The 17,610-nt window shown below is 34.0% G+C and overlaps 1 long non-coding RNA gene across 1 annotated transcript; it reads left to right on the top strand.

Moving 5' to 3' along the window:
• The first annotated feature begins 3,739 nt into the window (after positions 1 to 3,739).
• LOC127150892 (uncharacterized) lies at positions 3,740 to 7,801 on the top strand. Its single transcript, XR_007823441.1, has 6 exons — positions 3,740 to 3,933; positions 5,245 to 5,492; positions 6,204 to 6,252; positions 6,358 to 6,473; positions 6,727 to 6,869; positions 7,644 to 7,801. It is a non-coding gene; the product is annotated as an uncharacterized LOC127150892 (long non-coding RNA).
• Positions 7,802 to 17,610: the final 9,809 nt, after the last annotated feature.

Genomic DNA, 17,610 nt, shown 5'->3' with positions numbered 1-17,610 from the left:
GATCTGCTCTTTAGTTTCCATCTCGCCCAATATTAGTCAAGGCTGGCCTAAGATTCTTACTTCTGTCTTTTTTTTGCCTTATCTCTCGATCGAACAAGATCGAGTTTAACACTTATTTCCCGAGATCTGCTCTCTATTTGCCTCTTCTAAACTTTCTAACAAGCAAATGGGATAGAATATATGAGTATTACGAAATTCATCCTTAACATACATATCAAAAATGTGAGTGTGTGTGGTGATAAGGCACCAAGAGGTTTCTCGCCTTAATATAGGATGACTTGTAGATAATGCGATCAAATAGATTAGATATAAATCATTCGATAACTTTGAGTTTTTGTATCTTGAAAAGCGAGCAAGTATGGCAAAGGGACCAAGAGGAGATTTGTCCTAAATTTGAAGTTAACAAATGATTTGTATCGCCTCAATCACTAACTAACCTTGTGACGCGTGAGGTTACATAGACATTCCTTCCTTCACATCGTCCAAATAAAACTAAGTTCATATCACGCCTAACCACTACATTCACTTTCATTTTGCTTTTTCACAAATGTATTATAGTCATACTTAGAATAGATGATACTGTGAATATATTTATTCTGTAGAGACACCACATGAAGTTAAAACACACATTATAACCTTACATAGGAAAGATTATCTATGTTCGACCCTAGCTAGCTTATCCAAGAAACCTCTCTTTTCACTTATACTTGGACAAGAGAAAAGAAAACTTGAATGCAATGGACATATAATTAGACATAAGCAACACACAAGTAGGCGTCATCCCCTTTTATCGCAGTTTAGTTGCATAATTAGAACCTGGATTCCACATCCATGATAGCTCAGAAGACATTGAACACATACAAACAAAGAAACATTTCAACCAAAGAAAGTAAGCAAGCAACCGATAAAATAAACAATCTTTCAAATATACTAAATGATCATCTAGTTTTACTAGGTGATCATTTGGCATAATCTGAAAGATCGTTTGGCTCAAAATATACGATTGTGTAAGTATAAGTTAAACAATCATTTAGTTGTTTTGAACGTCGTTCAATTATTTTTATTTAGTGTATTTAGTTTATTTCATGTTTTCCAATTTGTCAACATCATTTTAATGCAGACTATTGTTATATCAAAGCTTAAGCTATCATTTAATGAGATAGCTTATTAAGAAGCTTGATTAGGGAGGGGACGATCTTATGCCCATTGATGATCATATAAGATCGAAAGAAAACAACACTGATTAGCACTCCATGGATGCACAATCTGATACTCATCATAATGAAATGTATGATGATCCATGGTGTATTTAAATTCCTGCAACCATCACATGCCCTACTTCAACATGATGAAGCTCTTGTTCATCACACCCCTTCGTATATCAGAGCCATATGTTGAATCTAAGCAACGTGTATCATTCCTAACTACTCTCGAGAAGGGATCCAAAAAGGGTGACACTTCAAACAAAGTTATCAAATCCTCAAGAAGACATAAACGTTCATGACCTTATAGGCGTATGAAAGATGAAATGTCTGAAGCTCGAATGGATTTGTCCAGATTTACTAATATGGTCTGTTAGATGGCCAATACTATTAATCAGTAACAAAACGAATTGTCTGAAATTAAGCTAATGGTTGAAAGGTTGATCCAGAGAAGCCCTTGACGATGCTTTGTACATAACACACGATCATCCACTAATCTGATTATGCTTTGTACATAACACACGATCGTCCACTAATCTAATTAAAATTGTAGGATGTCATCCAAAATCCAAAGAGGTCATCTTCAATGCTAAAAGATGTGAGTTTTGTGATGAAATATAACAATTTGATCATTTGGAGGAATCAAATGGCCCATATGGCGTCGTAGGTTGAACATCCACACTTTCTCGATACATGCTTGGCAATGATGGAATGCAAGTTTGGGTGGTCAGAGGTTGACTATGTGTTTGGACTAGTCAATATTAAGCAACATTTGACTAATGAATCCAACTCATATATATAAAGAGTTGCAAGATACTTGTTTTTTACTCCACACCAAATTATATCAAAAGCAGCATAATGGATGACATTCTCCAAACAAATTTGCAATGCATTTCCTCATTCTTGATAGCGGTTGGGGTTGACAAGGACATACCTCTATTCAAATACGAATCGTGGCCACTAAAGTGATCAAATACACATTACAATATGGAAGGTCAATAGATTGTCGATTTTTTACATGCAAATTTTGTAGAATGTCTTGTAACACATACAAATAGGGATAAAAGCAACACAACATGAAATTGTTTAGACAACAATATGTGGTCGAGTTTTGGGCAAATAAATGTTTTAGTAAACTTGATGTTTGTACTAAAGGGATGAAAACCCTTTATAGCGGAAGAATTATAGAAACTCAATTTTAATTGAAACCTTAAAAATACCAATACATTGGCAAAATTTACAAAAACAATTTTTATAGTTAAACATGCTTTGAAGAAAAATACAAAGAAGAAAAACTTACGTTCGTTGACGACTCTGAATCTACCAATTACTAATTTGGGGTACCACCACTTGGAAACCTTCCTATTTTCTGATTGAGATGGTTTGTGGGAACAAAAATTGGAATAAGGAATTTTTCTTTCTGGAGAGAAAATATTGTTCAAAGAGAACGGGATAGCAATTCAAAAAACGCAGAATTCACCCCCCTGAACTCTTCTCACTGTAGATATATTTCTGTGTCCACGGATATAGACACATACCAGTAAGTTAGTCATTCACAAGTGTTCGTAACACCAGCTGGGTCAAATTACCATTTTACCCCTGGGTTACTTCTACTCCTTAAATACCAGTGCTCCTCTAATGAACAACCTGTTTATGGTCCAACCACTAAACAGAAACTCCTCTCGTGCCATAGAGAGGGTAGGGCCTTTTGTTCAAATCCCAAAGACACCATTTAAGGGAACACTTATCTACTTACCCTAAAGGTGGGAAGGAGTGAATTCCATCTTGTGTGATTATGTTTCCAACTCCCCACTCGGTCTTGTCCCCAAAATGATAAGCATATTGCGTCGACAATTTGGCCACTCTCACCCGTACAAATCAAAGGACAATTCCTTGCAAACAAGAGTTCATAATACATTCAGGATGAAAACTAAGTCACCTAAGTCATTCTAATGAAATAGAAATCCAAGTAGTTAACGAAGTTACATCTAGTGATTACTATTTCATGGTCCAGTCTTATGCAAACTCATTGCATAGGATACCCTCACTCGCATGTCGCATACATGAACGCATTGGATCAATGTGTTTGTATCAAATACAAAGTGAGTCGTATCCATAGTGTTAACAGACACTACAAGAAATCTAGCCTTTAATGTCGGGTGGAAAAAATGCAAAATGGGCTTTAATGTCGGTTTTCAAAATGCGGACGTTTAATGTCGGTTTTAAACCGACATTAAAGATCCTTCTTTAATGTCGGTTTAAAACCAACATTAAACGTCCGCATTTTGAAAACCGACATTAAAGCCCCTTTGTAATTTTTTTTTATTTTTTTAATTTGGTAAAAAATCAAGTTTTCTCTCTCTTACTTTACCTTTTCTTTTTCCTTAAAAGTTTATATATAAATTCTCCTCCTCTCTTCTTCCTCCTTATAACTTTGAAATCTTCTAACCCTAAATTCTCCTCCTCTCCTCCTCTCCTCCTCTCCTCCTCTCTTTTTTTATTTTTATTTTATTTAAATTTTTTTTGCGCTTTCAGAAGTCCTTCCCAGTTGTTGTATTTCAAGCTCATTCTTTCCTATTTGTATTTCGCCTCTGATGCTCACGACTTTTCTTTCACATTCTTCATAACTCCCCGCCTTGCCATAGTTTATCGTCTATGGGTTTTCTGTAATCGAGAAGTTGATTGTCTTTCTTCTGTGTAATTACTGACTTCTGAGTCTGATGATTCACAGGTGATTTTCTTTATTATTTCTTCTCCAGTATGATTTCTGTTCCAGCCTTAATTTGGAATCATGAATGCCTCTATGTCCTTTTGGGTCTTCAGATATTATGACGTCTTAGAAGGAAAGGATGATATTAGGAAATTTTAGAATCTTTTCTTTTAAATAATGGGGACTTCTGGAGCTTATGTTACTCTTTCTTGGAATAAGATGTGGAATATTGAAGTTGAAGTAACTTTATAGGGAAAGGAACAAATTGGGGCATTGGATTTGTAGCCAAAACGTAGTATCTGAAGTTATTGGTATGCCGCATGTATAAATTCATTAGTTTGCACCATGCACAAGGGGGACAAAGAATCTTTTTTTTTTCTAAGTTAGTCCTTAAACTAGAATGATTAGTAGTAGAATTAGAGGGAGAACACCCTGAAAAAATGTCTGGAATTTCACAAGGTTGGCCACTTCTTTCCTTTCTTTTTTCTTGCCATTGGATATTTGGGAGGTCCTCTAGTTTTAATCCAACCATTGGAATGCTTTTATTCCATTTATTCAAAGACTCTTCCTGTTCTTTCTTAAACTATGGCCACACAAAAGTTTGGACTTTTGTTCTTTTGCCTTTCTGTTCATAAATTCAACATATAAGAACTTTCTTCGGAAGGAATTTCCATCATCTCCTACTAAAATCACTATGATAGAACAAATGTGTCGTGTTTCATTCTGCTTCTCGACGATGATAAGAGCAACATTTGCTTAACTATTGCGAAGATGCCTATCATTTACTCCAAACTCCATTGTTGAAGAATCTTTTGGTAACTTCTTAGAAAAATTTTTCTTATTTGCTCCAGTTTAAATTCTACGTTCTCTTGAAAAATATTTTGATAGAAGATTCTTTGAGTTTTCACTTCTGACATGTGAAAAGATATTTAGGTAAAATGAGCCGTATACAATTCATAGTGTTCTTGTATATATATTTAGGTAAAATGCCAACCTTTAGGTATAACCATGTATACATTATTCATTTGCTAGTGGAATTTAGATTTCACCTTGTGCTATGTGAAAAGATGAGGAAGATGCATTCTTGAGTTATTAGTTTATGCTCATAAGATGCTTGATGAAATGTCTCATAAAAGTCTCTTTTTCTTATACATTGAGTGAGCGTTTTGTTTGGTTTTTTAGTATTATTTTTGTGAATATAAGTTGTTCGAAAGATGCAAACTCCTAAGGAATGTTGGTTTTAACATAGGAAACATATTGTATCATTGTATTATTTATTTCTTTTGTTATTGAAATGAAAGGTTTGGTTAATATTTATATTCTTCATCTAAGATGGACGAGAAAAAGGAGCGGAGGAGATTTGCTGACGGTGAAAAAGAGTCAAAGACGATGGAGCAAGCTTGGGTGGTAGGGCAAGGAGGGACCGGAAGCGGTTTGAGGATCGAGTGAAGGAAGAAGATAATGGTGGAAATGTTGATGAGAAGCATGCGAAAGTGATTGAATACAAGTCCAAAGGAGACGTGGGGGATGGAAAAGTTCAGTTTGGAGGCACCACTGATGAAAAAAGGTCACTGGGGAATGTAAGTTTCATTTTGCATATGCTGTGTTTTATTGTAAGGAATTACACCGAAAAGGTGATTTCTTTATCTTTTATTCGATTCATCTTTCTGGGTTTTAACCTCTCTTATTATGGATTTGGATCTGCCTTTCCTCTTCTTTTTCTTCCATAAATTTCTTACCCTTTTTGGATTTTTAAGCTTTTATGCAAAACAATTCATTTTTAGTTCCCAAAAGGGTAGATTGGCTCTTGCTGATTGAACTCGCTGTTTGTTTTTATTGGTTTTCTTGTCTTTAGATTTTATTTGGTTCTTAGTTTCTATTTTTGAGTAATTTTGGTAATCTGTTTTAAAGGATAGTTTTTTTTTTTAAAATAATAACTAAATTTACCCTATCTATAAGCTTAGCTGGGAGATCTTGTTTTCAAACTCAGTTATGTAATTAGTATAACTTTTAGCGATATGAATGTATAATAAAAATGAGTTTCTTACTTCTTTCTGTTCTGAAAACATGCTTAGTTTGTTAATTGTGCCAAATAAAATGAAGTTCTAGCTGTTGGCTGGATTTGGAACCCTCAATTGCTTTTGTTTGCTTATGCTTATTATTTCACACCTGAAAAATCAAAGCAAAAAAGAAGTATTTTAACACTATGGTGTTAGTTTGGAATTACATCGTATTAAATGAGGAAAAGAAAAGAATGGTCCCCTTACAGTAAACTTTGGACTCTGATTAAGGTGTTGGTTGAGGATAAAAAGAGGATTTCTCAGCAAATTTGATTTGAATGTAAGTTTCATTTTGCATATGTTGTATATAAATTAATTAAAGTAATTTAATATTGTTGAATAGCCTCTAAGAATGTAATATGTTCATATACTTTGAAAATTTTAGGTAAAGGAAAATGAGAAGGCTTTGGTTGAACGTGGACAGTGCGATGTTCCAAACTTGGTTCATAATAAACAGCCCATTTTCGGAATGACACCACCAATTCCTTCTTTATCTTTCGGGTATATTCCTCTTTCTCTCTTTCAACTGAGAAATCTTTTCTCCTCACGTTCATAGATACGTACTATAGCTTGTATTGATTCAGCTATATCATAATTTCATCGTTAGAAGAAAGAAGCTGTCATTAGTTATTTTGAAGGATAATTGTGATACTAAGGAGTACTAAGTTGGTATGATGAATTGTTTCTTTTTTTATATACTGATTTACTTTTATTTCTGTATTTTTTTTCCTTTTTGAAAAATTGAAAATATTAGAAAAGAAGATGAATATTTTGTGGAGGAAGATGGGTGGACTCAGATTTTGTCCCAACTTCAAATTAGTTCAAAGGAACAACCCTGCTCTTCTCTTTTCTTCATTCTCTACCACTCGGGCTTCTTACAACACTCTCGTCTCTGAGGTACCATTTTTCTTTCACTTTCCTCCTTTTCATTTGTTTCTTTTTTATGTGGGCTATGACATTACTGCAAGTTTGGTAGGTTGAAGTTGCGAGTTTAATTGAAAGGGATCTCTATGGGTGAAGTTGCGAGTTTAATTGAAAGGGATCTCTGGATTCAAATTTGTAATCTCATTGAAAGGGAGCGTTAGTCTTATATTTCACAAAAAACCAACTTCCTTATATAATCTAACTAAATGGTACTCAATACTGGGTTGTGTTTTTTCTTTTGGATTTTTTCTGCTACTATTGTTGGACAAGCTGTTATGGGTGATGCTAAAATGGCAATGTAGACTAGGAGTACTAGTGGTAACTTTGTTATTGCTGATGTTGCAATTTCTTTAATTTTTATGTTAACTTTGAACTTTGAAGTTACTAAACTTTGAGTTTAATTCATTTGCAATGTCTTTAATTTCTATAAGTTAATTTTGGACATTGGAGTCAGTAAAATTTGGGTTTAGTTCATCTGCAATGTCTTTAATCTCTATATGTTAATTTTAGACTTTGGAGTTAGTAAATTTTGGGTTTAATTAGTTTGCAATTTCTTTAATTTCTATGTTCATTTTGGACTTTTGGAGTTACATATATAGGATCACGTTATATTTCGAGTTCTTTTTTCTACCTAATCTCGTTATTTTGATGTGATTAATAAGTGAATTTAACTACTTATTAAATGCATATATTCTACCTCAATGTTTAAATACCTCACGTTTAGCTTTGTTTTGGTATTGTTTGTAGAATGATTGAAGTTATATGGGGTTGAAAGCTGAGCAATTGTGTAGATAGCCAGACGATCATTGAAGGTTGAAGATTGAAGATTGAGAAGACGTTTAGAATTTTTCTTATTTACGTCTTGTATTAGGATCTTTTTTCATATACTGTTGTAGAATGTATATATAAACACAATATTAAGTTTTCATTTTGTGTATACAAATGTAAAAGATAAATATTATAGTTTCTAAAATAATATTTATTGATTCGTTGGAGCGAGAAAAAATATTTATCTATATGGATTCAATGTTGGTTTATAAAAAATGGACAATAATACAAGAATTAAATAAATATAAATTTCTAAAAATGGACAACAAGTCTTTAATGTCGGTTTTAAAACGACATCATAGCCCAATCGACATTAAAGGGCTTCAATAACACTATCAAAGATGTCGGTTTAAAACCGACATTAAAGGGCTTCAATAACACTATCAAAGATGTCGGTTGAAAACTGACATTAAAGGCCTTTAATGTCGTTTTTAAACCGACATTAAAGCCCAACCGACATTAAAGGCCTTTAATAACGCTCGCAAAGATGTCGGTTGCCAAGTGACATTAAAGCCCTTTAATGTCGGTTTTAAACCGACATAAAAGGCCAAATTTCTTCTAGTGAGAATAAGGTACCCAACCTTAACCATATACTATAGACCCTTTAAGCTGATCTTGAAAATTGATCCCCGTATGTCTCTACATACTGTTTAAGACTCATCAAACAGCTTATGATGTTAGTTTATTGGATTTGGGTTATTGAGATAAAACTAATAATATAATCAATAACACTTATTGAAATTATAATAATAAAATACTTTATTAATGACGATTAATTGATTATATTTACTATCTATGAGTTTTAGGACATAAAACCCAACAAACTTCCACTTGGACTAAAAATCTAGTCCTTATGGGATGTACATAATAAAGTAATTCTCAAACATTGAAAATGGTAAAATGTACAAGTATATTACATAAAACGTATATATACAAATACAATAAACTAGGACATCATCATACCCATTACACATCTCCCACTTGCTCTAGGTTATCTAATGTACATATCTCGTAGACCTAGACTTTCTAGATGACCCTCGAACACTTTAGCCGTGAGAGTCTTCGTAAATGGATCGACAATGTTGTGCTCCAAAGTGATCTTGGTGACGATCACATCCCCTCGTTGCACAATCTCCCGTATCAGGTGATACTTTCTCTCTATGTGTTTCCCTCGTTTGTGGCTGCGAGGTTCTTTAGAATTGGCTACTGTCCCACTGTTATCACAATATAGAGTGATGGGCAACTTCATGTTTGGAACAACTTCCAAATCATGTAGGAACTTCCTAAGCCAAACTGCTTCTTTTGCTGTTTCACAAGTAGCAACATATTCAGCTTCCATTGTAGAGTCTGCAATGCATCCTTGCTTGATGCTATGCCATACTACAGCTCCCCCATTTAAGGTGAACATTGATCTCGATGTGGATTTCCTAGAATCCTTATCGGTTTGGAAATCAGAATCAGTGTATCCTGTAAGGATCAAATCCTTAGCTTCATACACAAGCATGTAGTCTCTCGTTCTCCTAAGATACTTGAAAATAATTTTAACCGTCGTCCAGTGGTCTAACCCTGGGTTGGACTGATACCTACTGACTATTCCCACTGCATAACAAATGTCTGGCCTAGTGCAGAGCATAGCATACATTAAGCTACCCACAGCTGAGGCATAGGGAATACGTCTCATATCTTCAACTTCTTAAGGTGTCTTAGGACATTGTTCCTTAGACAAGTGAACCCCATGCCTGAAAGGTAATAAACCTTTCTTAGAGTTCTGCATCGAATATCGAACCAACATTTTGTCGATATAGGTTGCTTGAGACAGTGCTAGCATTTTGTTTTTCCGATCCCTTATGATTTGGATTCCAAGAACATATTGTGTCTCTCCTAAATCTTTCATTTGGAATTGGGCTGCTAGCCAAGCTTTAACGTCAGTAAGGTATCCCACATCATTCCCAATAAGGAGGATATCGTCCACATAAAGTACTAAGAAAGCCACTTTTCCTTTGTTGATTTTCTTATATACACAAGGTTCATCAACGTTTTGGTCAAAACCGTAGGATTTGATCGCAGTATCAAACCTAATGTTCCAAGATCTAGATGCTTGTTTCAACCCATAAATGGATTGATTCAGCTTGCAAACTTTTTGCTCTTGACCTTGGGTTATGAACCCTTGGGGCTGAGACATAAAGATACTCTCTTCAAGATTGTTATTCAGAAAAGCAGTCTTGACATCCATTTGCCATATTTCATAATCATAAAATGTGGCGATGGACAAGAGAATCCTTATAGACTTTAACATAGCAACAGGGGAAAAAGTTTCCTTATAGTCAACCCCTTCCCTTTAGGTATACCCTTTTGCTACAAGTCTAGCTTTGAAGGTATGTACCTTCCCAGCTGAATCTTTCTTTCTCTTATAGATCCATTTACACCCTATAAGTTTTACCCCTTCAGGTAGATCTACAAGCTCCCACACTGAATTAAAGTACATAGACTCCATTTTAAGGTCCATGGCTTTGACCCATTGGTCCTTATCTACATCATTCGTTGCCTGTTTATAGGACAATGGATCCTCAGCACCATCATCTGGTATGACAACCTGAGTTTCAGTTAAACCCAAGTAACAGTTAGGTTGCGATACAATCCTCCTACTGCGTCGAGGCATTCTCAACGATTGAGAAGGATGAGACTGACCTGATGTGGTGGTTTCATCAACTCTTGACGAGGGACCAACTTCATCAACAACCCTTGTTGATCCATCAGTAGCTTCATTTAATACTAATTTACTTTGTGGTTTATGATCTCTCATGTGGTCTTCTTCCAAGAAAGTAGCATTTGTTAATATAAACACTCTATTTTCTTGTGGATCGAAGAATAGACCACCTCTCGTCTCTTTTGGATAACCAATAAGTTGGCATAACCTTGAACGAGGTTCCAACTTCTTGGGATTTGTCACTAACACGTGTGCTGGACAACCCCAAATTCTGAAATGACTTAAACTAGGTTTACGTCCTCTCCATAACTCAAAAGGTGTTTCAGAAACACTCTTCGAGGGAACATTGTTCAAGATATGAACTGCAGTCTTTACTTCATAACCCCAAAACGAGCTAGGCAATTGAGCATAACTCATCATTGAACGAACCATGTCTAACAAGGTTCTATTTCTCCTTTCTGATACACCATTTTGTTGAGGTGTACCAGGTGCTGAAAGTTGGGATTGGATTCCATGTTCTATCATATAGTCCTGGAATCTCAAATCCGTGTACTCTCCACCTCGATCAGATTAAAGTATTTTAATCTTTTTACTTAATAGATTTTCAACTTCAGCCTTATACTTCTTGAACTTTTCAAGAGCTTCAGACTTATGCTCCATTAAGTATAAATAACCATACCTTGAATAATCATCCATAAAAGAGATGAAGTATTCAAAACTCCCTCTAGCTTTTACATTCATCGGACCACAGAAGTCTGAATGTATAAGTTCTAAAGGCTCTTTGGCTCTATAACCTTTTCCAGTAAAAGGTCTCTTTGTCATTTTTCCTTCAAGATAAGATTCACATGGAGGTAATGAATCATCTTCTAACTCGTTTAGAAGTCCATTCTTTACCAATCTTCCGATCCGATCGAGATTTATGTGACCTAATCTTAAATGCCAAAGATAGGTATTGTTATTTGGAGAAATTCTTTGCCTTTTATTTTGAGTATTAGCAGTTCTAAACATCTCATGATTTAAAACTGCTTTTGCTTCTCATTAGGTCTTAATACATACAAGTTGTTTTCAAGCTTAGCCGAACAAATATGTGCACCATTCTTAGAAATGGACGCTTCATTCATAGAAAAATTAATTGAGTACATATGTTCAATAAGACAAGAAATGGAAACTAGGTTCCTTTTAATTTTAGGAACTATGTACAAGTTTTCCAAAAACATGAATTTATTTTCGAAAAACAACTTAGCATCTCCCACTACATGAGCTGAAATGACATCTCCCGTTCCAACCTTGAGTGTCATCTCACTCTCCTCAAGCTACTTGAAGGAACTAATTTCTTGTAAAGAAGAACAAACATGGTTAGTGGCCCCTGAATCAAGTATCCAGGCATTTTGATCATTTTCCACTGTTTCTAAGACAAGTAAATCATATTTACCTTCCTTTACTTTCTTCTTAACAAGGTACTTAGGGCAATTTTTTTTCCAATGCTCATCAACATTGCAGTGGAAACATTTTTCCTTGATGGCTACCTTAGCCTTCCCTTTGCCCTCAGCAACAATAGTAGGACCTTTCCCCTTCATTCCTTTCCTCTTCTGAATTTTCTTAGATCCAGAAGATGAAGGTGCAAACCTCCTGGAATGGGCAACATTTGCCTCTTGTTTGATTTGAATGGATGGTTACCCAAACATCTCTCTAAGAGAGTCCATGATCTGACATGCAGTGACCATGATCTCATATTTCTTGCTCAGTATGTCAAACATACTAGCCAAGATGTAGATGTGAGCCTTGTCATTGGCCTTTGTTCAGCGGTCATATGCATCCCTAACACTTTGGGATGCATTTTTAGTGGGAAAAGGAGGACATTCCTCCATTAAGACGAAGAGTAGATCGGCGATAACTAGAATCATATTCAATTTCGATTTCCAAGTCGCATAATTTTCACCAGTTAATTGATCTTTTTTAAGTAATGCAATAATTAAGGAAGACATGCTGAAATAGCAAATAATTGATCGTATTAGTTATCTTTGTCTTAATCCATTACATAAAACAATCCAATCAATTCAGTAAAAACAAACAATCAAAGAACCCTAATAAAACTAATGATTTAGTTTTTGCAACGATACTTCAGAAGTTTAGAGCAACAATCACCGAAGGGTGATCAATTACTCCTCTTCTAAATTGAGACAATCTCAACTAATCACTAATACCAGAATAACTCTTATTCCTATAGTTCTTAGTTATCGTTGTTCGGTCAAGGATTCATTAACTAACTTAATTTATCCCGTAAGTGTGACCCTACCATTTTCAAATCCCAGAGGTACGCTTCAATAGGCTATCGTTAGGAAAGACAACTGTTGAAGATTAACCTCAAATCCTATCCATTTCTGGAGTTTGCGATGTTCTGACTTTATATGATCAAGCCCCCCGAAGGGATGGTCGCTCCAGGATGACACGCAGGCGGATCATAGAAATCTCACGGTGCAACCTAATGGAGGAGATCATAGGATACGTTGACACGCGTCCTTCTTCCACTTACTATGAACATTTCCCCTATTCACCTTGTTATTGACCTATACAAACACTTTTCGAAGGGAAGCCGCGTCCAGGGCGACATGAAGCCGAGTATGGATCTCACGTATGAACTCCTAGGGACGTGAGAGAAAAAATTTATATATCATATATACCATTTTTCTCCCACTAAAATGTTCTATTAATTTTGGGTTTAGTTGTACTTAGCTAAATTTCAGCTAAATGAATCTAACTAAGTCTATTCTTATTATAACACTTATAATAAAACTTTACACTGAAGTTTCTAGATGTATTAAACCATTTAATTTACCTAGTGACATCTTATGCTAATAGGAATAAGGTTAATTCAATGCCGATTCCGGGTCAGTTCCCAGGTAGGAGGTGTTTCGTAAACCGTCAAACTTAAGTACCCCCAGCCTTAGACAGAACTTTACCGGTGGAGTTCCCTTATAACCTTAAATCCTATTTGTCCTATTTAGTTTCATTAAACTACAAATAAGACTTAATTCTAATCCTATTAGAATTTATGTGATCTTAGGTCTATTTAACTTTAAACAATTTAAAATTAAACCAAATTAATCCTAAGATCCTATGTTTGCATGTAACTCTTTATTATAGGTTGACGGTTTCTAATAATCAAATTTTATAACTATTATAAAATTAGTTAATTAGCTCTATAATCAAGCATACTGTGGTTTAAATAATTAAAATCAAATTATAATTAAATAAAACCATATTACATGCGTACATTATATTAATATAACAATTATATTAAACTATGGATGTAATATGCATGATGCAAATTAATTTTTCATCTTTATTAATATAACAATTATATTAAATAAAATATGAAAATCAATCAAGCATACACAAGACATTAATTTAAATATAACAAATTATATTTAACTAAGTAATGTCATGCATCATGCTTATTCAATTTCATATATTTAAAATATCAACATATTTTAAATTACTCATGAAATTCATAATCATGCATTAAAATGCTACATTATAACATTTATAATATATAAAAATGCATGAACATGCTTAACCTAAGGTGTGATTTATCTAAATGACATCCATAAAGCATTTAAATGACAATTGAACCTGTAAAATTGACCCCTAGGATAAAATAAAGCAATAATTATAATAATAAAGCCTTAAAAATATCCTAAAAGTGCTTTCAAAGCTCCAAAACCGGCCTAATAACCTTCAAAAAGCTTCAAACCGAGCCCAAAAAATGCTTGAACCGGCCCAAAAAATGAAGAACCGACTAAAAAATGGCTTGAACCGGTGCCAGATGGAAAATCGACGCCGACCGAGCCGAACCGAGCCAACCGGAGCTGAACCAAGCCGACCGCCACTGAACCGAGCCGTGTTGAGTCGCTGAGCCGAGCCCCTAAGCCGCGAACTGTCCTAGCCTATCCCAGCTTCTGATGACGTCATGCTGACGTCATCCCTTCTTCTACCTCCAACTGCGGTTTTTTTTCGGTTTCCGTACAGAATCGTAAAACTCTTCGTTGATGGCCTTCCGATTGTCCGTTTTGGACAAATTTGGTGTCGAAAAACTCAGAAAAACATCCCGAATCCAAAAATTGGACTCTAAATTACAGATTTACAAATTAAAATGCCTAAAAACGCGGGGGCCTTTACATTTTGATCTTATCAAAACAGTAAATCTATGGCCAAAATTACAGAAACATTCAATTGCAAAACCAACATTCATAATGCAAAGATCCCACCTAACCAATACAAATTTTTAAAAATTCTCAATTAAAATTAAGATGACTCTGATACCAATTGAAGGGGTGAAAACCCTTTACAGCGGAAGAATTACAGAAACTCAATTTTAATTGGAACCTTAAAAATACCAATACATTGGCAAAAATTACAAAAACAATTTTTATGGTTAAACATGCTTTGAAGAAAAATACAAAGAAGAAAAACTTACGTTCGTTGACGACTCTGAATCTACCAATCACCAATTTGGGGCGCCATCACTTAGAAACCTTCCTATTCTCTGATTGAGATGGTTTGTGGGAACCAAAATTGGGATAAGAGAATTTTTCTTTTTAGAGAGAAAATATTGTTTAGAGAGAACGGGAGGGCAATTCAAAAAACGCAGAATTCACCCCCTGATTTTCGTTACGCAAAAAATTCTCTCTTCTTCAGTCGAAAGAAGAGGGAAGTTAGAGAGAATAAATGGGAACGTGGGAAAACCACCCACGTTCCTTATTAATTTAATAAGTAAATATTAAATTAATATATATTAAATTAATATATATTAAATTAATTAATTAATTATATTAATTAATTAATTAATTAATTAATTAAATCATATTTAATTAATATTTCATTTAAATCATATTTAAATGAATATCTCTCACATAACCTATAGTTTTAATTTAATTAATTTAATTAAATCAAATTTAATTAAACGAAATTAAACTAAACTATTAATTAATTCTCCAATTAATTAATTTCTAAATTAAATATCTTATATTTAATTTAATCTAAAATTTGAATCATATTCAAATATAAATTTCTCTCATAACCTATAGTTTTAATATGTATCACATACACATTAAATTTTAACCTATAGTTTTAATATGAATCTAATTCACATTAAACTAATATTTGAATTCATTCAAATATTTTATTCTCTCGTAATTTAATTTTGAATCATATCCAAAATTAAATTTTGAATCATATCCAAAATTAAATTTATATAATAAAGTCTAATTAAAATATAAACTTTATATTATAATATATCAATATACATTATACTAATTCCCAAAATAAATTTGAACATTTCAAATTGCAACCAATATAAATAAATCTCATTACTCTTTATGAGCTAGGAAGGGGACCTAATGGACCTACAGATCAGAAGCTACAACGATATGAGATTAATTAGCTAAACCCATTAATCACATTAATCAATATTCGTTAACTGTGTGTACACTTCATTAAAGACTCACAGCTGAACTCTTCTCACTGTAGATATATTTCTGTGTTCACGGATATAGACCAATACCAGTAAGTTAGTCCTTCACAAGTGTTCGTACCAGCTGGGTCAAATTACCGTTTTACCCCTGGGTTACTTCTAGTCCTTAAATACCAGTGCTCCTCTAATGAACAACCTGTTTATGGTCCAACCACTAAACAGAAACCCCTCTCGTGCCATAGAGAGGGTAAAGCCCTTTGTTCAAGTCCCGGAGACACCATTTAAGGAAACACTTATCTACTTACCCTAAAGGTGGGAAGGAGTGAATTCGATCTTGTGTGATTATGTTCCCAACTCCCCACTCGGTCTTGTCCTCAAAATGATAAGCATATTGAGTCGGCAATTTGGCCACTCTCACCCGTACAAATCAAAGGACAATCCCTCGCAAACAAGAGTTCATAATACACTCAGGATTAAGACTAAGTGACCTAGGTCATCCTAATGAAATAGAAATCCAACTAGTTAACGGAGTTACATTTAGTGATTACTATTTCGTGGTCCAGTCTTATGCAAACTCATTGCATAGGATACCCTCACTCGCATGTCGCATACATGAACGCATTGGATCAATGTGTTTGTATCAAATACAAAGTGAGTCGTATCCATAGTGTTAACGGGATAAGGTACCCAACCTTAACCTTATACTATAGACCCTTTAAGCTGATCTTGAACATTGATCCCCGTATGTCTCTACATACTATTCAAGACTCATCAAATAGCTTAGGATGTTAGTTTATTAGATTTCGGTTATTAAGACAAAACTAATAATATAATCAATAACACTTATTGAAATTATAATAATAAAATACTTTATTAATGACGGTCAATTGATTATATTTACTCTCTACGAGTTTTAGGACATAAAACCCAACATGTACTGCTAAGTTGTTTAAATGTATACTTTATGATATAGACTAATTAGCAAACAAATATAAATAAAATCAATTTGCAAGCATAAACGATCATGCAACAAACCTTAACGATTGTGTAACAAACATAAACGATTAACCGATCAATTAAAATGATCGTGCAAAAAAACATAAATGATCGTTTAGACACGGTAAGCTCTTCTCTTACAAGATAAGTTCTTCCATAACTTATACTCACACGATTATGTATGACCTACGTATTCTTATTTGGACTTTATCAAGTGTTCAAGAACCTAACTTTTTGCTTATCATTGGTGGATCTAATTTCAAGAGAGCATGCATCGTCACTTGAGTATTTCTTCACTTTGAATGAATCACTTCCATCTATTCTAGTAGCACGAACTCGCCACTTGTATTCCACAATCAAACATCTCAAGGTTAATAAACTTTTTGTTGACTTCAGGACACGATAATCAAAATTCTTTCTTATTGCAAGTATTGACAATTTAACTAAAGAAAATTGTACGAGGTAGCCTTTTGAGAATATAATATATCAAATATAGCACATTATTTTAAAAAATTTCAAATATAGTAAAAAATTCTCATTTTTTAAAATACTCTCCATCTTAAATTTGTTATTATTCCCAAACTACCCTTTAATAACTTATTTCTTTTCTCCTTTTTAATGCCCCAATTATTCCTTATTTCTTCTCCTACTTTTTAAGGCCCTAATCATCTTTTCTTATACGGAAAAACAATTTGTTCTTCCTATCTTAA

This window comes from Cucumis melo, chromosome 9, assembly GCF_025177605.1.
Source record: "Cucumis melo cultivar AY chromosome 9, USDA_Cmelo_AY_1.0, whole genome shotgun sequence".
NCBI classification, from domain to species: Eukaryota; Viridiplantae; Streptophyta; class Magnoliopsida; order Cucurbitales; family Cucurbitaceae; genus Cucumis; species Cucumis melo.
The sequence above is the reverse complement of the archived record's forward strand: the minus strand, read 5'-3'. Positions and strand labels throughout refer to the sequence as shown.